This window comes from Chinchilla lanigera, unplaced genomic scaffold (assembly GCF_000276665.1).
Source record: "Chinchilla lanigera isolate Chin_1 unplaced genomic scaffold, ChiLan1.0 scaffold00032, whole genome shotgun sequence".
In the NCBI taxonomy this organism is placed as follows: domain Eukaryota; kingdom Metazoa; phylum Chordata; class Mammalia; order Rodentia; family Chinchillidae; genus Chinchilla; species Chinchilla lanigera.
The window spans coordinates 14,387,946-14,409,772 of NW_004955433.1; the positions used below are offsets into that span (position 1 = coordinate 14,387,946).

General features: G+C 44.0%; 1 protein-coding gene across 1 annotated transcript in view; it reads left to right on the forward strand.

Moving 5' to 3' along the window:
- Window positions 1-20,133: 20,133 nt before the first annotated feature.
- Nup93 (nucleoporin 93kDa) overlaps window positions 20,134-21,827 on the forward strand; it is a 125,214-nt gene continuing 123,520 nt past the window's right edge. Inside the window, exon 1 of the mRNA XM_005388358.2 lies at window positions 20,134-20,237. The gene's annotated coding sequence lies outside the window, so the exon portion shown is untranslated. The remainder of the gene's footprint in view (window positions 20,238-21,827) is intronic.

Sequence of the window (21,827 nt, forward strand, 5' to 3'; positions counted from 1 at the left end):
CTTCCTGTTTGAAACGCATTTCTAATTTATGACCAGGTGCATTTGAGCTGGTCTTGTGAGGATATCTGTGAGAATTTCATGGCATACTTGGAGAAGATTAGACACAGTCAGGATGCCATACACTGGGGGCATCTTATAGTAAAGCTGTGTTTTCCAGATCTGCCTGAACCAGACACAGGGATGCAATAAGCTAGAGGCGACTCCTCCAGCAGGCTGACAGAGCAAGGCTCTCTGGGAAACTCTGTCTTGGGGCAGCCAAGCTGTTGCCATGGTGACAGTGCCCTGGTCCCCTTTGAGGCTGATGAGGTTTCCTGAGACTGTGTCCAGTTCTGGGCCCCTCTCCCTGTCCCTATGGGCCTGATTAGTCAGGGCTCTGCCTTGGGCAGAAGCCAAGTACCACAGCTCTTATTAAAATAAATAATATTTATAGCAGTAACAAAGTTTTGCGAGGCCTGGAGTTAATTCAGGCCAGCGTAGCCAGAATATTGGTCTGTTCTCTACAGGGCAGCAGACTCCTCAGCGCCCACACCAGGCCTTGGTCCCAAGCCCTACAGTGCTTGCCATTTCTCCTGGAGTAAAAGCCAAAGTCCTTTTGGCACTCAAAGCCCTGCATGGCCCCTCCCACCAGGCATATTTGCTTCTGTCCCTCAAGATCACCAAGAATGTCCTGCCTCAGGGCCTTTGCTCTTCCTGCCTCCAGGACCTGGGATGTCTGTCAGACTGACTCCTTCCCTCAGCACCCTCCTTCAGAAGCCCATGGCTTTTTCAAGCTGCACTTTTCCCCATCTGCTCTCATCTGACTTTCTTTGGGGGCGGGCAGTGTAGGGTCTCACTATGTAATATGTTCTGGCTGGACTCAAACTCATGATTCTCCTGTGTCAGCCTCCCAGAGTGCTGGGATTACAGGCATGAGCCACCATGCCCGACACCTTCTGTATTTTTATTTGATGCTTTGTCTATTTCCCCTCTGACAGTATGCATACTCTACCAGGCAGGGGTTTGAGTAATTAATTTTGGGGGCTACTGGGGATGGAACCTAGGGCCTCATGCATGCCGGCAAGTACTGTACTACTGAGTTACTTCCCCAGTCCCCAGCCTGTTTTAAATTTTATTTTGAGAGACAAGGTTTTGTTAAATTGCTCAGGCTGACCTGAAACTTTCAATCCCCCTGCCCCAGCCTCCTGAGTAGCTGGGATTAGAGGCAGGCAGCACCATGCCCAGCTTTTTTAAATGGGAAAATTCTTTTTTTTACTGCAGATATTAAGTGACAGGTGGTAGACATAAGAAGTAAGTTAGCACAAACTTACAAATTTAAAGATCTTGTTCTGTGATAAAAATGGACAGTATTGAGTTGGGGATATAGCTCAGTGGTGCAAGTGCCTGCCTGGCAAGCATAAGGTCCTGAGTTCGATTCTCCGTACCAAAAAAAAAAATTAACAGTACTATTTAAAGAAAATAATTTAAAGCCCCAGTTTTTTTGTTTTTGTTTTTTGTTTTTTGTTTTTTGTCTTTTTGAGAGTCTCGCTCTGCAGTTCAGACTGACCTTGAGCTCACTTTATAGCCCAGGCTGGTCTCGAACTCACAACGATCCTCCAGCCTCAACCTCCTGAGTGCTGGGATTACAGGCGTGTGCCACCACGCCCGGCTCAAAGACCCAGTTTTGATAAAAAATATTTTATAATTATGGTTTTTAAAACAGTTCAAAAGCAGTGCCTGTGCACAATACAAGCTCAATAAGAAAGAATAAGTGAGGCCGGGCCTATAATTTTAGCACTCTGGGAGGCTGAGGCAGGGTTGAAGGTTCCAGTCCAACTAGGCAATTTAGCAACTTAAGAAAGAACTTGTCTCAAAGCAAAAATAAATCGGCTGGGGGTGTAGCTTAAGTGTGAAGCTCTGGGTCCAGTTCCCAATACTGGAAAAATAATTTTTAAAAAGTGGAAAAGAAGTCTGTGTTGGCCGTGTACCCTTGGGTCCCCTGTGGGGTGTGGTGGGGAGGTTCAAAGTCCCTGGGACTCACCAAAAGCCAAGCAGGAAGGGAAAGGTACCTGCGAAGGACCACTCCTCTCTTTTGAAGGACTTGGAGTAATGTACATTCCCAGGATCATTGCTGCCCAGGGCGGAGGCCCATGAGGGTGGCCCAGAAGTTTCTAGCCAAGGACAGGGCAGGAAGTCTCCACGCCATCCCTGCTGCCACGTGGTCTGCGCCTGCCCTGGGTTCTGTCAGGCCAGTGCTGGGGGCGGGGGGGCATGGTCCCGTGGGTGGCCCCGGGAGAAGGAACGCAATGCAGCTGGGATCAGGAGGGCGGCTCTACAGACAATCAGGGTATTTCAGTTTCTTTCCTTCCCTTACTCCCTCCCGCAGCCTTGATTGCTGAAGTCATAAATGCTCACGATAGAAAATTCATACATTAAAGAAAAGAACTAAGAAAATCTCACCATGCAGAGATAAGCCTTGCTATTACAATTTAGTATATATTCATGATGTATATTCTTGGCTTTATTAATTTTACATTATGCACAATACATGAGTATGTTCTTTCTTCTTGGAAAAAACTAAAATGTTCTAGATAGATCTCAACTCCTTGCTGGCAGCCAGCTTCACTAGGGGTCCCTCTTTTCTCTTTCCCAGCCCTTGCTTCCCAGGTGAACAGTTAATTAGGGTAACACATTTCTTCCCAGACTGTTCTTTATGTGTATGAAGAGGTAGGAAACTGTTCTGTTTTTGTTTTTAACATACTGGGGATTGAATCCAGGGCTTTTGCACAAAGCTACATCCCAGCCCTTTTCTTTTGTTTTGGATTTTTCTGCTTACTATGGAGCTCAGACTGACCTTGAACTCACTAGGTAGCCCAGACTGGCCTCTAAGCCCCGATGATCTCCTGCCTCAGCCTCCAGGATGCTGAGATTACAGACCTGCACCACTACACCTAGCTCTCAGCCCTCTTTAAAATTTTTGAGACAGGTACTCTCTAAGTCTCTAAGATGCCCAGGTAGGGCTCAGATTTGCAGTCCTCCTGACTCAGCCTCCTGGAGTTCTGGGATTACAAACATATGCTGCCACATCTGGCTAAAACTTTTCTTTTTATTAGTTAGAATTATATTGTAAATTTAGCTTTGCGTCTGCATTTTCCCTACTCATATATGAGCACTTTTAGTGTTTGCTTACATATGTACCTATACAAAATACAGTAGTTTGCACACTTTAAAATGTTCAGGGCTGGGGATATAGCTCAGCGGCACAAGCACCTGCCTAGCAAGTGCAGGGTCCTGAGTTCGATTCCCAGTACCAAAAAATAGAATAAAATATTACTGGCTATATGACGGTGCAATTCGTGTGATATATTCCCTTAGGGCTACAGGCTGAGAATACAGGTTCTGGAGTTCATTACAGAGATTTGAACCCTGTCACCACCACTTCCTAGCTGTGTGCCCTAGGCAGGTTACTTAACTTCAGTGTGGTTCATGTTCTTTATAAAAGTTCCTGACCCTAAGTGTTAGCTAGTAATTCCCTTTTTATCTGCCATCTGCTGGCTCAAAGATAGCATATAGCACTGTCTTAAGGGCTTTTTTCCTACTAATAGACAGGTTTTCTGCTCACTTTCTTTTCTCATACAGGTTTCTCTACCCAGAGGTGAAATTGCTGGGACAATGGGAATGTACATTTTAATTTCTTAATATTTAAAAATCCACTTACAGACATTACTTTAAGCGCTTGGATTCATAGTCTTAGCCAATTTTTTCACTTAATTAGAGTGTAATTTCTGAACATCAGTAAATATTCTACTGCATTTTCTTCATCTTTTTTTTTGATGGGGGAAGAGAGGTCCTGAAGCCTCCAACTCCTGAGCTCAAGTGATCCTCCTGCCTTGGGACTGAGGCACATGGCACTATGTCCTGCTATTTTTATCTTTTACTTATTTATTTATTTTTGTCTTTTTGAGACAGGGTCTCACTGTGCAGTTCAGGCTGGCCTTGAGCTCACTTTGTAGCCCAGGCTGGTCTTGAGCTCACAATGATCCTCCTGCCTCAGCCTCCTGAGTGCTGGGATTACAGGCATGGGCCACCATGCCCAGCAATTTTATCTTTTATTTATTATTATTTATTTATTTATTTATTTATTTTTTGCGATACCGGGGATCAAACTCAGGAACTTGCGCTTGCCAGGCAGGTGATTATGCCACTGAGCTATATCCCCAGCTCAATTTTATCTTTTAATGAACATTTTATTATGCAAAATCTCAAACATACACAAAAGCAGAGAGGCCAGTATAACAACTCCTACATATCCACCGAGCTTCGCCATCATTAGCATTCTGCTGTGCTTCACACAGCACTGTTAACGATGGCATAATGCACGTGCCATAACTTAGAAAGCCTGTTCCTTGTTGTTGGAAAATTAAGATTGTTTATTTCATTCTACAGAAATAAGATTTAAGGGGCTGGGGATTTAGCTCAGAGGCACAGCGTCTGCCTGGCAAGGTCGTGAGTTTGATTCCCGGTACCGGAAAAAAAAAAAAAATACAGAAATAAGATTTAAGTAGACAGGAGAGGACAGGCTCCTGCTCCTCTTTGGCACCCTCCCTCCTCCGCACTGTGGGAAGCTGTGTTACCTCCAGGGCTCTCCGATGCAGAGCCTGGGACAGGTGTGAGCAAGCTATGGAGGGAGACAAGGAGAGAGGGCGAGGGAGGGAAGCAGAATGTGGGAGGGACAAGGGAGCCTCTAGCCACAGCTTGATCCGCACTCACCGTGGGACTGTCCCTCTGTGAAGGGGGTGAGGAGGAGATGGGGACAGGGAGGTGGGCTTCTGTCCCTTCTGCCGGTCACTGGCTGCCCCAGCTTTGGGGTGTAACCTTCTAGGCGTGGTAGAAAAAGACTGTCACAGGGCCAGCAGCGGTGGGAGGCGGGGCAGTGACAGCCTGCGCAGGGCTCTGAAAAGTCTGCGAGCCCACATCCTGCCGGGTGAGATCCACACTGACACCCACATGCGGGGGTGGCTTCATAGCAGCCTCTGTGAGGTGAAGGCAAATCACCAGGAGCTTTGGATTAAACGGAGCGATTCAGGGCTGAAGGCAGGAAATGAATCTCTTCTCTTTTCATATCTTGAGGAAAAACCCACAAAAACCCAGGCTGCAGCTAGATATGGAATGAGATGAAAGATTGGGCCACAGGATGGCCCAAATAGGATTTTGAAAAGAAATACACACACCATCCGTCAGCGGAGAGGCAGCAGGAGACAAAGGGGAAGGTGGAGGGGAGATGAGCCCAGGCTTTGGCAGATGTAGGAGCCTTTGGGAAAGGCCATTGAGGAGAGGACAGGCAAAAGCCTAGGCTGCTGTTGTCCATCAGGAAGGACGGCTGCGCTGGGCAGTAGGCAGCCTCGGAAAGATCAGGTTCAATGCATAGGGGTGAGTGAGTTCTTACAGGGCAAAACCTCCTCATTCCTAGAAGCTGAAGTCACATTTAGGGGGCAGCTGTTTCTGAGGTGGGCCCAAGGAGCCATGAGGGAACACTGGCTCAGTGTTCCTCAAAACCTAGGTTTTCCAAGAGTTGGTTTCTTTTTTTTGGTCTTGGTTTGGTTTGGTTTGGTTGTGTGTGTGTGTGTGTGTGTGTGTGTGTGTGTGTGTGTGTGTAGGGGAGTGAGACAAGGTCTAACTACATAGTTCAGGCTTGTTTAGAACTCACTATGTAGCCCAGGCTGGCCTCGAACTCACAGAAATTCTCCTGCCTCAACCTCTGGGATGCTGGGATTACAGGCATGTGCCCCCACAGCTGGTATGATGGACATTTGGATGATGTCCTTTGAGGCTGTAATCTAATCCCTGTGTAAGTCTCACTGTGCACTAGTGCTTGCTTTCTCCGGGTTAGACACCTAGCAGTGGAATTGCTGAAACTTTCGGAGGATCTGTCAGGCTGTTTTACAAAATAATCGCACTCCCTTCAGGCAGAACTTGAGAGTTCATAGGTTCACACTCTTGTCAACACTTAGTATTGTCCAGCTTCTAAATTGTAGCCCTCCTAATGGGTGTGAAGAAATATCTCACTGTAGTTTTATTTGTTTTTCTTTGTTTTTGTTTTTTGGAGGCAGTGTCTTGCTATGCAGTTCAGGCTAACCTTGAGCTCACTTTGTAGCTCAGGCTGGTCTTGAACTCATGACGATTCTCCTGCCTCAGCCTCCAGAGTGCTGGGATTACAGGGGTGAGCCACCATGCCCAGCTTCACTGTAGTTTTAATTTTGATCTCTCTGGAACTAATGGTGTTGGTTGGGTTTTTTTTCCCTAGGTGTTTATTGGTATTTTTATATCCTCTTTCATGAAGTACTATTTAAGAATTTTGCCCATTTAACAAAATTGAGTTGTCTTTTTAAATTATCAATAGGTAGAAGTTCTTTACATCTTCTTCATACTCCTGACTTTTGGCCTGACTCTTTCAGGGTGCTTTTTTGTTATCTACTGTAAAACAGAACAAGACATCCAAGACAGCTGTCAGCTGAGGGGCTGGAGCCTCCAGAGCAAGAGCACCATGGTTTTCAAAAGGGTAAACTCAGTTGGTTTTTGGAAGTCTGAATCTGTCTAGCAGCCAGCATGTAGCACTGTCTCATCTCCATGGCTCAGTGAGGCTCCCAGGGCCCAGTCACATCAAGCTGGTGACCACCAACCAGGGGCCACACGGGAGAGCTGGTCCTACCCCCTTATGCCGCACTCTCCACCATTAGCTGCATTTGGGGTCAAACACTGGGCCTGCCAAGCCCACCGAGAAGTCCAGGTTCTGCCTTCAAAGCAATCTGAAACTTTAGGGGTTGGAGTCACCATTCTGGGCCCCCTGTTGGTCCTTCTGGACCTTTTCAGCTGACATTTGTGGACAACTTCAATGTCCCATGATGCGTGGAGGGGGCTGGGCATTTTGTACTTACTGGTAAACAACTTGCTACTCAGTTCTAGAGTTTTCTAGCAATAGGCTATGCCAGAAATAAAAGCAGTTGATACTGATCATACATTATATGCAAAGCTTTGCTCTAAGTCTTTAATTAGTATTAACTAACTCAATCCTTATAACAACTTGTTGTTGTAGTGTATTCTTTTTCCTGTAAGAATACCTATAATGTGAGCTGGTACAGGACTATAATCCTAGTTACTTGGGAGGCTCAGGCAGGAGGATTGCAAGATTTTTTTTTTTAAATTAAGTTTATTGGTACATTGAAGATACACATAATGATCACGTTCATCATAGGGAATTTGTACCTGTACATGATATATCTTGATTCCTCTTTTTTCCCCAACCCCTTCCCCTCCCTTCAACCCCTCTTCCCCTCCCTATTTACAAAGCTTTGTTTCCCTCTTTTTCCTTTTTAAAAATTATTATCATTTTTTTCCTTTTCCCTTCCTTCCTTTCCCCCCTCCCCTCCCCTAGTTACTCTTTCCTTTTAAATAATTTCTTCCCACTTCACAATATCTATTGTAGATTTTGGTCCTTATTTACTCTTTCAGTTTCTCACATCCAGGAGACAATGCAATATTTACATTTTGAGGCCAGCCTGGGCAATTTAGTAAGCCCCTACCTCAAAACCAAAGAGGCTGGAGATATAGCTTAGTGCTAACTGAATTCAATCCCCAGGGCCCCCATCATCAAATAAAAAACAAGAAAGAGAGAAAAAGTAAACAGAGTACCTACACTGTGAAAAAAATGATCTGCCCAAAGCCACCCATGTTCACTACGTTCCTCTAGAATGGTCTGCTCATAGTAGTTCTCTCCTGGGTTTACATGGAAGGATTAAACCCTCTGGTTTCTAAGAGTGGTGATGGCTCCAGGTCTGTTTCTGTCTTCTGCTTTCACTCTCCGGGACACTTTGCCTTTGTCATTTAAGTTTTTTTTCTTCCCTTGAAACTCCAGCTGCAAATACATTTACTAATCACCCACAACAGAGCCCTTGACAGATGGGCCTCCAAACAGATGGCTCCACTGAAAGGCAGCCGTTGAAAACGGAAGGCAATTTGAACCAATCAAGAAGATGGGGCTCTTGGAAAAAAATAAGAAAGTGAAAAACTGAAACCATATCCTCCAGTGTCTCTTGGTACGTTTTTTTTTCACCCGCAGATGAGCCTTCCTGGCAGTGGATCCAACTTTTTTCAACATCTGGAATGTTGAAAAGGAAGAGAGAGGAATCCTAATGCCTTGTCAATCAAATTCACTTTTCTTTTGGCAAATTCAGCATCAGTGACAAATTGCCCCATTTGATATAAACAAAGTTGATAGATGCCGGCAAAGCTGTTTTTAAGCAGCAGCCATGGCAGTGTGTGTAGGATGGGTTTTTCTTTCCTCTTTCACTCAACAGCCAATATGTTTAATAACAAATAAAACAACCAGATGTTTAAAAAAAAAAAAACCAATTACCACCTTCACAATGTCATCAGATAGTCAGATGTTAGTGAGTGCGTGGGATTCATTCCAAGTCTCAAGTCCGGAAGTTGGCAGTGAAGTCTACTGAGGACTTCTCTGGATAACTCCTTACAGGTGTTCATGAGGGTTCTAAATCCACCTCTGAGGCTTTCTTGTTTGTTTATTTATGATTGTGTGGTGTAAGACTGAACACAAGGCCTTGCTCATGTGCGGCAAGTTCTCTACTACTGAGCTACACACCCAGGCTTTTTTGTTTTGGATAGGGTCTTGCTAAGATATCCACTCAGGCTGGCCTTGAATTTGTGACCCTCCTGTCTCAGCCTCCCAAGTAGCTGAGATTACAGCAATGCATCACAACATCTAGATATTTTTAGGTGATAGGGGGGTGGTACTGGGAATCAAACTCTGAGCCTCACACTTGCCAGGCAGGTGCTGTGCCTCTGAGCTATATCCTTAGCCCCTCACCTGGTTATTTTTGAATATAGCAAAAATCTTTCTTGGAATATAGCCCATTGGCCTCAATAGCAGAAGACTTGAAGACACATGCTGGTCTTGCACTGTGGCCTTGTGTGACTTTGGGTAAAACATTTAAACCCTCTGGAATTTAGGTTCTTCATGGCCTCCAGGACAGTAAACCTGGCTCTTAGGGGATTCAAAGTTCAGGTAAAAAAACAGATGTGAATCACTTTTTATTTATCAAACATTTTACTGAGAAATAATTTCATCCCATAAAATGAACAAATCCTAAGTGTACAGCTGAATGGATTTTTGCATTAGTATACTCCTGTGTTGACACTCAGCTCAGGATATAGAATACTTTTGGCTCTCTCAAGGGTTCACTGTGCTGTTTGCTGGTCAAGACTTTCAAGGAACATGGTTCTCTTTTTTTGTTGTTGTTTTTGTTCTAGGTACTGGGAATCGAACTCAGGGCCTTGTGCTTGCCAGGCAGGCACTGTGCCGCTGAGCCATCTTCCCGGCCCGGAACAATGGTTCTCACCCCTAACACCATAGATGAGCTTTGCCTATTCTTGCGCTTGGTATAAATAGAATTTCATGGTATTTTTTGGTTTGTGCCTGGTTTGAGTTGGCACAGTGGTTCATGAGATTCATTTGCAGTATGCTGATGCAGCAGTTGGTAGTTTCTTCCCTTTTATTGCTGAATAGTATTCCATAACATGACCACACCACAGTCTGCTTATCCATTTACCTCCAGGTTGTTCCCAGGTTTGAGTTACTAGGAATAAAGCTGCTATGAATACCTTCATACATGTGTCTTCATGTAAATGCATTTTCGTTTTTCTTGGGTAAATACCTAGTAGGAGAATGGTTAGGTCATAGGGTAGGTATGTGTTTAACTTTCTTAGAAGTTGCTTGTTTTCCAGCTGGACATGATGGCACGTACCTGTAATCCCAGCACTCTGGGAAGCTAAGGGAGGAAGATCAGAGGTTCAAGCCCAGCCTAGATAACTTAGTGACTTAGTGACTGTCTCAAAATAGAAAATTTAAAAAGAGCTGGGGGTGTAGCTCAGTGCAAATGCCCCAGGTTTAATCCCCAGTACTAGAAATAAATAAATAAATAAATAAAATAGTATATTTTAAAAATTTATCTCCTCACTATGCTTATCATCTTTACCCTGCAGTGGCCTCTACAGCACAGGAGCTATTACTATTACTATGGGAGAGAAGATGGAGTGTTGGGATTAACCGATCCCAGTTGGAAAGAATATCTAAGTGTCTCATATCTGTCAAGAGAGCTGACAGAGCCAAGCGATTACGATCAGTTTTTCAGGGTAGGAGCTGTCTGCCTCCTTTGACTAGAAATATCTTCACTTCTCTGAGATGGGTTCCACATCAAGAATTCAGAAAGATGGAAAAACCTGAGTCCGTGGTGTGTTGCTGTATCAACCACCTCGATGCTCACCTTACTGCTGGACGTCTAATTAGGCGAGCAAATCAATTTCCTTATTGTTTGTAGTTCAAACCTCCTGACTGACACGCCACATCCCTCCACTGAGCCTGGACCTGCTGTCAGCATCCTTAACCCCAGGCCTCAGGCAGACCCAACAATTGCCAGGAGCTGGTGTTCTAACAAAAGCCTTTTCGCTACCTTTGATAATGTCAAGTCACCTTTTGTGTAGCTGAAATTAAACCTATCTGACGGGCAAAGTAAGAGGCTTCCCTTTTAAGCTTTTAATGACTTTTGAAGAATGTTGCTGATCACTCAGCCACAGATCACAAAGCTTTATGTAATTTTCTGCCACCCACTAAGAAATCTTCTCTGGCAGCCGCAGCTCAGGATAGGAGGCAATCAGTGGAGCTGGAGTCTGTTGCTTAAGAAACATTTCCTGCTTTCTCCCCATGTACCACACAGAGGGAATTATGGGGAACACCAAAACAGTCAAATGAGGTTCCAGGCTGTAAACAGTGGGAGGAAGGGAAGTGATATGAATTCTGGGCCACAAAAATATTTCATATTCCACAGTAAAGGCATTTCAAAAAACCTTTTTATTGTAGTGCAATGAATAATATATGCATGGCAAAGTGCACAAATCTTAAATGTGCAGCTCAATGAATTTTTAAAAAGTGAATACACTCATGCACTCAGCATCCAGATTAAGAAACAGAACATTAAGAGACCTCAGACAATTCCTTCATTCCCCTTCTTAGCCAACAATCTCTTCCCACTTCAAAATAACTGTTATTCTGACATCTGTCACCATAGATTAACTTTGCCTGATTTGAACTCTATATGAATGAAATCATACTTTGGTGCCTGGATTCTTTTGCTTATCATAATGTCTGTGAGATCCATTCATGCTGTTGTTTGTGGATGTAGTGCATTCTTTCTCTTACTGTAGCATTCTGTTATATGACCACAGCATGATTTATTTATCCCTCCTTCTGTTAATGGACTTTTAATTGTTTCCACTTTCAGGCCAGTACAAGTAATGGTGCTAGCAACATTGAAATGTTCACCCAAGATAAATGAAAAACATGTTTACACAAAAACTTGTGTAAGAAATGTTCACAGTAGCTTTATACCTAATAACCGAAAACTGGAAATAAGCCAAACATGCATCAAGATGAACTCATGAGGCAGGTGTGCTGGCACCTGCCTATCATTCCAGCCCTTGGGAAGCTGAGGCAGCAGCACTGTGATTTCAAGCCCCACCTGGACTACACAGTAAGACCATGTCTCCAAACAAACAAATGAATGGGCAAATGCAATGTGGCATATCCATACGCTGAGTATTATTCCTCAATAAAAAGGAGTAAATTACTGATGTAGACATCAACATGGATGAATATTAAAATATATTGAAATAAAGAAGCTATACAGAAAAGATACAGTATGATTAGTTTGGTTTTTTTTTTGAGACAGGGTCTCACTCTGTAGTTCAGGCTGGCCTTGTACTCACTTTATAGTCCACATTGGTCTTGAACTCACAACGATCCTCCTGCCTCAGCCTCCTGAGTGCTGGGATGACAGGCATGTTCCACCACGCCCAGCAATATGACTTGATTTACATGAAATTTTAGAACAGGCAAACTAAATTATAGTGACATCATGCAGATAGTGGCTTCCTGGGATATTTTTTGTAAGGGCAGAGAGGAGAGTGACCACAAATGTAAATGAAGGGACTCTTTAGAATGATGGAAATGCTTTATATCTTGATTTGGATGATGGTTATGTTGATGTATACATATGCTAAACATATCAAAGTGCACTTTTTTTTTTTTGTCTTTGAGACAGGGTCTCGCTATGCAGTTCAGGCTGGCCTTGAGCTCACTTTGTAGCCCAGGCTGGTCTCAAACTCACAACGATCCTCTTGCCTCAGGCTCCCGAGTGCTGGGATTACAGGCGAACGCCACCACACCTGGCTTCTAAGTGCACTCTTAAAACACTCTTTATTGTCTGTAAATTATATTTCATGACAAAATGTAGTGATTCTGGTCCGGTAGATTTGTAGCAGTTTTTCATTGGGAATTTCATTTTCGTTTTCTTGATGACTATGTTGAGCATTTTTCATATGCTCATTGGGTATTTGGATATTGTAATAGTCAGGGTTCTCCAGAGAAACAGCTGTAAGAGATGCTGCTGTGGTTTGTTCTGGACACCCCCACCAAAGCCTCATGCAGTCAAAGGATTTTTTTTTTTTTTTTTGTTTTTTTTTTTTTCCGGTACCAGGAATCGAACTCACGACTTTTTTCTTTTTTTTTTTTCCGGTACCAGGAATCGAACTCACGACCTTGCGCTTGCCAGGCAGGCGCTTTTGCCGCTGAGCTAAATCCCCAGCCCCAAAGGATTTTTTTGGATGTGGCTGAATCTAAAGTGGGTGATTGATCTGTAGTGCAATACTGGGATTAAGGTTGCTGGGCTTAGGGGTGGGTGATTGCTGTAGCAGCCCACTGATTGGGTTGGCACCACTCTAATCCTAGTAGACTGGATACAATATAAGGGGCAGGAAGAGGCTTGACTTGCTCTCTCGTTGCTTTTGCTGTCTTCTGCCACCATGAATTGCTGCCCTCTGCCATGTGCCACCCTGCCTTGGAGCCAGTTGATTATGGACTGAAATGTCCACAAACTATGAGCTAAATAAACCTTCCCTTCTTTAACTTTGAGTATTGGGTATTTTGTCTCAGCAATGAGAAAAGTAAGTAAGACAATGGCTAATGATTTTATTTTGTTTAAGAAATGTTTGCCAATCTCAGAATCTCTAGGTCATGAATTCTGTGATTTTTTTTTCTTTGAGACAGGGTCTTGCTATGCAGTTCATGCCAGCCTTGAGTTCATTTTATAGCCCAGGCTGGTCTTGAACTTGCAATAATCCTCCTGCTTCGCCTCCTGAGTGTTGGGATTACAGGTGTGTGCCACCACGCCCAGCCTAAGATCTTATTTATAAGCTTTATAGTATTTTGCTTTACATTCAGATCTATCATCCATTTGGAATTCATTTTCAGTGTATGGTTTGAGGCAAAAATGACTTTTTTCACTAAGACAGTAGATTTAATAATATTTACTAAAAGTTTCATTTTCTCCCCACTGAATTTCTCTGAGGTAATTGTATGGGCCTGTTTCTAGACTTTCTATTCTGTTTTATTGGTTTATTTATCTATCATGTGCCAATATTATCCTTTAAAAAATTACTATAGCTTTAGTGACTCAGTATCTTGAAGTACAATTCCCTCTCATATTTTGCTTTCTTTCTACCTTTCTCCTTTCTTTTATTTTTCTTTCTTTCTTTCTTTCTTTCTTTCTTTCTTTCTTTCTTTCTTTCTTTCTTTCTTTCTTTCCTTCTGTGGCACTGGCAGTAAAACCCAGGACCTTTACACTGAGCTATATCCCCAGCCTTTTCTTACTTTTTATTTTGAGACAGATCTCACTAAGTCACTAAGTTGCCCAGGCTGGACTCAATCTTGTGTGCTACCTTGCCAGGCTTGTTTTTTATTCTTTATGAATGTCTAGCCGGGCGTGGTGCTGCATATCTGTAATCCCAGGACTAAGGAGGCTGAGGCAGGAGGATCATTGTGAGTTCGAGACCAGCGTAGGCTACAAAGTGAGCTCAAGGCCAGCCTGAACTGCATAATGAGACCCTGTCTCAAAAGACAAAAAAAAAAAAAGAATGTCTACAATGAACTAGGCATGGTGGCCCACGCCAGTAATTCCAGCACTCTAGGAGGATGAGGCAGGAGAATTGCAAATTTGAGCCCAGCCTAGACAACAAAGCTGTTTAGTGAGACATTGTCTCAAATAAAAAAAATTTAGGAAAAGGTCTAGAGATGTAGTTCACTGTGGGAGCCTTAAGTTCAATTTTTAGTACCATAAAAACAAAACACAAAACTAAACAAACAAACAAAACCCCAAAAAACTACAAGGAATATTCTTGGTTTTTCGCATTTTCAGATACATTTTAGAATTAGGTAATCAACTTGCATCACAAAATTTGATAAGGTTTGATCAAAATTGCATTGGTTCCATGGATCACTACATTGCTTTCTTCTGTATTGGCTTTCTTCCCGCCAAGGTTCTTCCTAGATGGCCGATGAACAATTAAACAAACTTGTAAAAGGTTAATTTCAGGAAATAATTCCTATAAAAACAACTTCACAGTTCCAATTGGAGTGGTAAAGAAAACTTCCTGAGCAGACCATCTTGGGAGTAACTTTTCTTTTCTTTTCAGATGTTGGGGAGCAAACCCAGGGCCTCACACATTCTAGAAAAGCACTTTATCACTGAACTGCAGCCCAAGCCCTGAGTGTAATTTCTTGACCCACTTAGGTCATAGCACCATCCCTACACTAGCCAGTGTGGGGAGAGCACTGCTGTGCTCCGTTTGGATAGGCCTGAATTATGTGCCACCAATCAAAACACGAAAAGTAGGGTAGGGAAGGGTGTCAGAGTGCTGAATAGTAAATGTCCAACAGAGACCCACTGTCTGGTAGTATAGTCTAGTGGACTGAATGCACATCCCATACAGTCAATGAGTTAAACTGAAGATTGGGAATATCTGACAGCACTACAAGTCACCAGACAACAGTACAAGGGCTTGCATTTGTTTGGATTTTTTTTTTTTTTTCTTGGTACCAGGAATCAAACTCAGGACCTTGAGCTTGCCAGGCAGGCACTTGTGCCGCTGAGCTATATCCCCGGCCCCGGCTTGCATTTGTTTGATGTCGTCATAAGAATAAAAAAAGTAGCACTATATGCTTAGTGTGTATATAAGACATGCAAAATCTGTTTCATACTTAGAATCCACCAAAGAGTTCCTTTAAAAAAAGGGTTCTGTTAACCACCAAGATGAAATGTGATAAAGGACTCCCTGTCACTGTGAAGCTCCCTTTTAAACAGGAAAGAACATGAAATTTGCTCAACTCAGGGAGAATATGAGGCCTTTTCAGGGACCCTGAGCACATCTCAGGGCAATCCTGAGAGAAAGCCTCGTGGAACATTCTGGGCTCAGTGGAAAATGATGTTCAAACCAGGTGTGGTGGTGCATGCCTAGAATCCTAGGGAGACCTTGTCAAAAAGAAAAGAAAAGAAAATAATGTTCAAGAAATTCTTCTAAACTATATAATTGATAGACACTGCTCCAGAAATTGCTTTGATGCTGAACTTGCCGTCAAGAAAAAGAAATACTTGTCTTTGTGGCATTTGAACAAGAAGACAGTTCAAGGAGTGGGGTTAGAGGTGTGTTGTAATCTCTCAAAGCCAATTCTTTAGATTGTACACCTGGGTAAATAATGGGATGCTCATGTTCGTTGTAACTCTTATACAAACAAAACAAAGCAAATAAACCAGCTATTATTAGTTAGTTTTCCCGTTGCTGGACATAATACCTGACACCCACAACTTGGAAGAGGTAGGGTTTAATCTGCTCAGTGCTCAGCCTGAGATTGGTTGGCTCCAGGTAGAGACATCATGGTGGAAGGGCAGGATCAAAGCCACTTAGTTCATGGTTGCCAAGAAGTAGACCAGGGGAAGAGGACCAGGGAGGGGAGCCCAGAGATAGACCCAAAGCCATAGCTCCCCGACACACAGGCATACCCAGAGGTGTGCTCCATCAACCTGAGGAGCTCATCCCACAGCCATCCTAACTACTACACCAAGTTTTAGTGTATTTCATCTGGTTATGGAAGTTCTGCATGGTAACTTCATTGCAGAAACTTTAAAAAGCACACTGTCTTTTAAGAGTTCACCAGTTCTGCTACCTAGGAGGGATACCAATGCTACTTTAGCAGTTCTGTCTCTTTCATGTGCTTTTTAACAGTTGGAATGATAGCTATATTATTCTACATTTTTGGGCATTTTTCTGATACATACAAATGTGTTCACATACAGTAACGAATGACAATACCTGTGAACAATCACTGAACTCAAGATCTAGAACATTCTAATATTCTTTTAAAATGCCTTATATTTTCCCAGGTGGTCCTCCCATATCACTTTTTATCACTCTTACAGATAACCACAATCTGAAATTTCCTATATTATCACAAATGTGCCTATACATAAACAATATATTATTCATTTTTATTTGTTTTTTAAACATTATTCGACATTTTGAGTTCATACTACACTATACAGTCTTCTTTATTTTAATATTCCAGTACTTCCGCTAATATAATGTTTCATCCATGCTGTGTTTGTAGTGTAGCATACTCAGTTTTGTTTTGTTTTTTACTGCTATGTCATGTTCCATTGTTTAATAGCTCACAATTTATCTTTTTTGTTGTTATTGGACATTTGCCTTGTTTCCCTTTCTTGTACTATGAAATTATGAACTGTGCTGTTGGGAAGATTCTTGCTCATCTCTCCTAATGCACATATGCAAGAGTTTCTCTTGGGCATGTGTCTAGGAGTGGAAATGCTGGATTTCACAATATGTAAACATTCAGTTTTACAAAGTTTTTTTTTTTTTTTTTGACACAATATCACTAAGGCTGAAGTTTATTCAGACTTCTCTAGTGTCCCATCCAGAGTCCCACGCAGGCTCCCACATGAACTTTAGTCGACCTGTCTCCTCCTGGTTGCCAGTTTCTTAGACGTCTCTTGTCTTTGATGACCTGAGTTTCCTGCCGTCTGTCTGAGAATCTGACAGCCACCCTGTGGATCTGTGTCCTCTGAAAGCCTGTTCTTGTTGAACGAATGAATGAGTGGCCGGCTCTCCAGGAATGGGATGTTGGCAGAGAGTGTCAGGCTGTGGACTAACTTGCCTGTCCACCTTACCTGCCGGGCACCTGGACCCTCTGCAGTGCCAGGCCTTGACCCCAGCAGGATGGTCCGCTGTCTGGCTGCTGCTTGGTGCCTGGTGGAATGCGGCCTCCACATGTGCAGGCGCCACCCGCCTACAAGGTAAATTCCCTGATTTTCATGTAACAGTGTTCATGAACATTTATCTTTGTCATCAAAAATTCTTCTTTCCATGAAGAAGTACACAGAATAAGAATATAAAATGTCATTTAGATGCAAGATGCTATTATCTTTGTAGATATTTTCTGCCCACAGCAGGATCTGGGTACATATTTGTAGCTTAAAGACAAGGCCACCATACATACTGTTAGCATCGATCATTTATAGGGAACCCTAATATGGTGGTGTGAGGTGCTAAAAGTAAACAAAGCCTAGGGCTGAGGCTGTGTTTCAGTGGTAGAGTGCATGCTTAGTATGCAAAAGGTTCAATCCCTAACACCAAATGCAAAAATAAATAAAATAAAATAAAATATGGGCAGTAGTTGTTCTAGATTGAATGTTTTTCAACCCTCCCAAAAAACATATGTTGGAAACCCCCAGGGTGATAATATTAGAAGGAAGAACCTTTGGTAGGTTATTAGGTCTTGAGAGTAGAGGCCTAAGGAATAGAATTAGTGCCCTGATGAAAGAGACACTGGAGAGCTCCTGCATCCTTTCTGCTATGTGAGGTTATAGCAAGAGGGCAGGTGTCTACAAACCAAGAAGCAGGCTCTCATCAGACAATGAATTCACAAGCTCTTTGATTATAACTTCCCAGGTTCTGGAACTGTGAGGAATAAATTTCTGCATATATGTCACCCAATGATGGTAGTTTGTTATAGTAGCCTAAACAGACCAAGATACTATTAAAGTGCCAAAGACAGAATTTTAATCAGTAACATACTCTTACAATAGGAAAAGGAGTCCAGCATGAACTAAACTGAATTTTGACTTGTACACAGGTCAATGGGCATTTGAAATGGAGACTGAGGGACTGAGAAAAGGATGAGGTGGGGCTCAACAAACTCAGGAAGGTGAAAAGTTACAAAAACAAGATGAGGAGATGGTCCGTGTGAAACCCATCTGGGTTACTAAGTGGTGCTTATTGAAGTTAACCTCCTGCTCTCCCATGGAGGCTGGGAGACAAGGACCCTCCCCTCAGATCCTGGCTGGAATAAACAATAAATTCTCCTTATTTATTTATTTATTTATTTATTTAATGTGCTAGGGATTGAACCCAGGGCCTTGTGCATGCTAGGCAAGCATTCTACTACTCAGCTAAATCCCTAGCCCTAATAAAAATTTTGAGACAGGGTCTTGCTAAACTGTCTAGGCTGGCCTTGAACTTGTGATCCTCTGTCTTCATCCCCCTGAGCATGTGAGATTATAAGCTTGGGCCACTCTACCCATCTAGTAAATTGTTTAGACAGCTTTTTTTCCAAGCAGGCATTTTAAGAAGGTTATGGTCACCCTAAGGGTGTGGCCTTGAGTGGTTAGAAACTAAATTAGTATTTTGTTCTTTATAGGCCAAAGTTGAGCCCTAATGGAGAAGAGGTCCCAGAGTTTATAGTTTGGCCAAGAAGACAGTCTATGCCAGAGGTGAGAAAAGAGGGCAGTGAGAGTGGGGAAAGCAATGTTTCTCCTCTCTCTGCCACTGCTTACTGCTTTCCTCAGACTAGAAAAAATCTCCCTTTGGTTGACAACCTAAGTCATACTAGTCCTTAGGGCTTAGTGAAGGTTTTGCTTCCCCTGGGTGGGCCTTTCTGATTTGAAACCTTTTAGACTGGGTTAAATTCCCTCAGCATCCTTGCATAGTGTTAATTGGTATTACAAATTGTGTGTGTTCTTGCACCTACACTGGGTCATTAAGGACTGGTTCTCATTTCTTAGTGGCACGGTTCGAGCACTAATGGGCTTTGCATGCGTGGACACTTCACAGCCTTAGTCTCAACATCTTTATGTGCTGGACAAAGCTGTCCTCACAGCCGGGCATGGTGGCGCACGCCTGTAATCCCAGCACTGGGGAGGCTGAGGCAGGAGGATCGTTGTGAGTTCGAGACCAGCCTGGTCTACAAAGTGTGCTCAAGTCCAGCTTGAACTGTATAGAGACCCTGTCTCAAAAAAGACCAAAAAAATACAAAGTGTGCTCAAGTCCAGCTTGAACTGTATAGAGACCCTGTCTCAAAAAAGACCAAAAAAAAAAAAAAAGCTGTCTTCGCGTAGCTCCTCTCTCCCTTGCCTACACTCCACTGTCTACCCAGAGCAGGAGGAGGATCTTTTGCAAATGTGAGTCAGTTCACAATTGTCGCTTTCCATTTGCAGGAAAAATAACTTCAACTTTCTTACCGGGGCCTAAAGGACTTGCCAAGTTTGGCCCTAATTCACTATGAGTTATTACACCTGTCCCCTCTCACTGACTTCCGGCCATGGTTTCTTCTTTCTGTTCTCCAAACGCCACGCTTACTTCCCCTCAGCGTTCACGCTTGGTTCCTCCATATGGAATACGCTGCAGCCAGCAATCGGTAAATCCGACCCTTCCTCAGTCTCCAGTTTCAGCCCGGCTGTCACCTCCTCAAAGAGGTCCCTAGCCACCCGAACATTCTCTCACCACTCTGCTTCCTTTTTTATAGCCCTCCTTACAAACTGTGGTTATTTATTATATTTTGTTTCCCCTCCGGCCAGGGAAACATAGCCAGATCTCCATAACAGCACAGATCTCCTTTGTCGTGACGCCACCGTGTCCCCAGAGCCTAGAAAAAGGCCTGGAACTAGGATGGTGCTCAGTAAGGGTAAGAAACCTGCTGAGTGCCTGGGACTGTGGAACCGTTTGCTTCCGGTTTGCAGAGCCAACTCTGACCACGTGAGCGGGGTGAGGGCGGTACTCTCGGGTCGCGAGGATTGACAGCTCAGCCTCAGGCCCCGCCTCCACCCCCGCCCGTGTCCTTGTCCTTCCCCCTCTGGTCTCCACAAAGTTCATTTGGCGTCGCGTCGCGCGGGGCCTTCTGGGAGCGGCCCTCCTCGACCAATCAGGAAGCGCAGGCAAGCGGCGCGAGAAGCGGCGGCCCAGTTCTCAAGCCGGTAGCTGGGCAGCGGATGCGGCTCCAGGGCCAGGTAAGCGTGCCTGTTTCTGGGCACCGTCGCGTCGTTCAGTTCTGGGGCTTGTCTCTGGAATCCGGGCCTCGAGGCGGGGCGGAGCTCCGACCCCGCGCCCGGAGCCGTGCGGCTCACACTCTGGTTAGCCTCATGGCAGCCGCGCACGCCTGACGCCGGCGACAGAAGGCGTTGTCCAGCCGCCCGCAGTAGAGTGTCGGGCTGCGCATTTCGAGTGTGGTGTTTCACTGTAGGGCGCTGGCCTTCCTCCCCTCCCTCCCCAGGGTGGCGCTATGCCGGGGCTCCGAGTCCCTGCCCCACCTTACCCCCACCGTCCTTGGTGAAAGAGCCTGATTTCTCACCTGACCGCGCCCTGCCCCCTCGCAGACCCCGCTTGTGCCCCGCTGTCTGTGGGGAAGCCCTTTACCCTCCGAGGCAAGGGGTCGCCGGCCCAGGGAATGCGACCCCGTGAGCCTCTGTCAACCCCTATGCTTGTCTTCTGCACTGACGTCCGAGGAGATGTTCATGGTTGGAACCGTAAAGGTTGGAGCTCACTGCTTCCTGTGCTCTGCAAAGGCGAGAGCCAGGTATGCTGGGGACCCTTTTCGTACAACTGTGGGATTGACCCCATGGGGTCTTTGGTCAAAGTTTGGATGACCCATCTGCTGAGGAAGGAAGTGTTTTTACTTTTTTTTTTTTTGTGCCAAGATGACTTTCCTACTCTAGAAGGTGTGGGAGAATAGATATTTTATCCATTCATCAATGTGCGTTTGTTTTTTAACATTTTCATTTTTCGCTTTCATTTTTCGGTGATCTCATTCAGCTTTAACAATCTAACATCCTGTATTTCCAGACTGGGTCTCTTCTTGACCTTTATTTAACTGTGAACTTAATATCCCCGCCGAGATGGTGGATACTGGCTTAAACTGAATATAGCACGAGCAAGCTCTCTTTCATCTCTTCCCAAGCTGCTCCTCGTACCATTATTATTACTTTTCTCATCAGTAATATAAAATGCGTTGGCAGTAACCTTTGAATCATCCTTCACTGCTCTCTCTTTCTCAGTCCACATCCATTGCTTTCCATCCTGAGCCAAGTCACCACCACCTACACCTGGATTATTGAAATAGTTTCCCATCTGTTCCCCCTTGCTTCTACCCTGGGCCCTGTTTTCAGCATAGCAGCAAAGCAGTCCTTTTAAAACACACATCATCAGATCTTATTCCCTCCTCAAAATACCCGTAGGATGGATCCCCATCTCACTAACAGTGTGCTGTATGGCTTTCATAATCTGATTCGCTGTGACTTTATCGGTCTCACTTACTGCTGTCCTCCCCTCTGCTGTGAGATGTGCTTTGGTTTGGGGCCTCTGCTTGCAGTTCAGTGTCCATGTGGCTCGCACTCTCACTTTCAGGTCTTCACTAAGAGGTCCCTTGTGAGCGAGGCTTCTTCACTCCTGTCTTCCTTCATTGCTTTAGTTCTTAGCTCTTACATTTTACTTATCGGGTGTATTGTTTGTCTTTCCTCTCTGAATCTGAGTGGGGCTTTTTTTTTTTTTTTTTAATGTTTTATTCAATGATGTATGTGTAGCTCCTAGGCCTGGCACAAGTA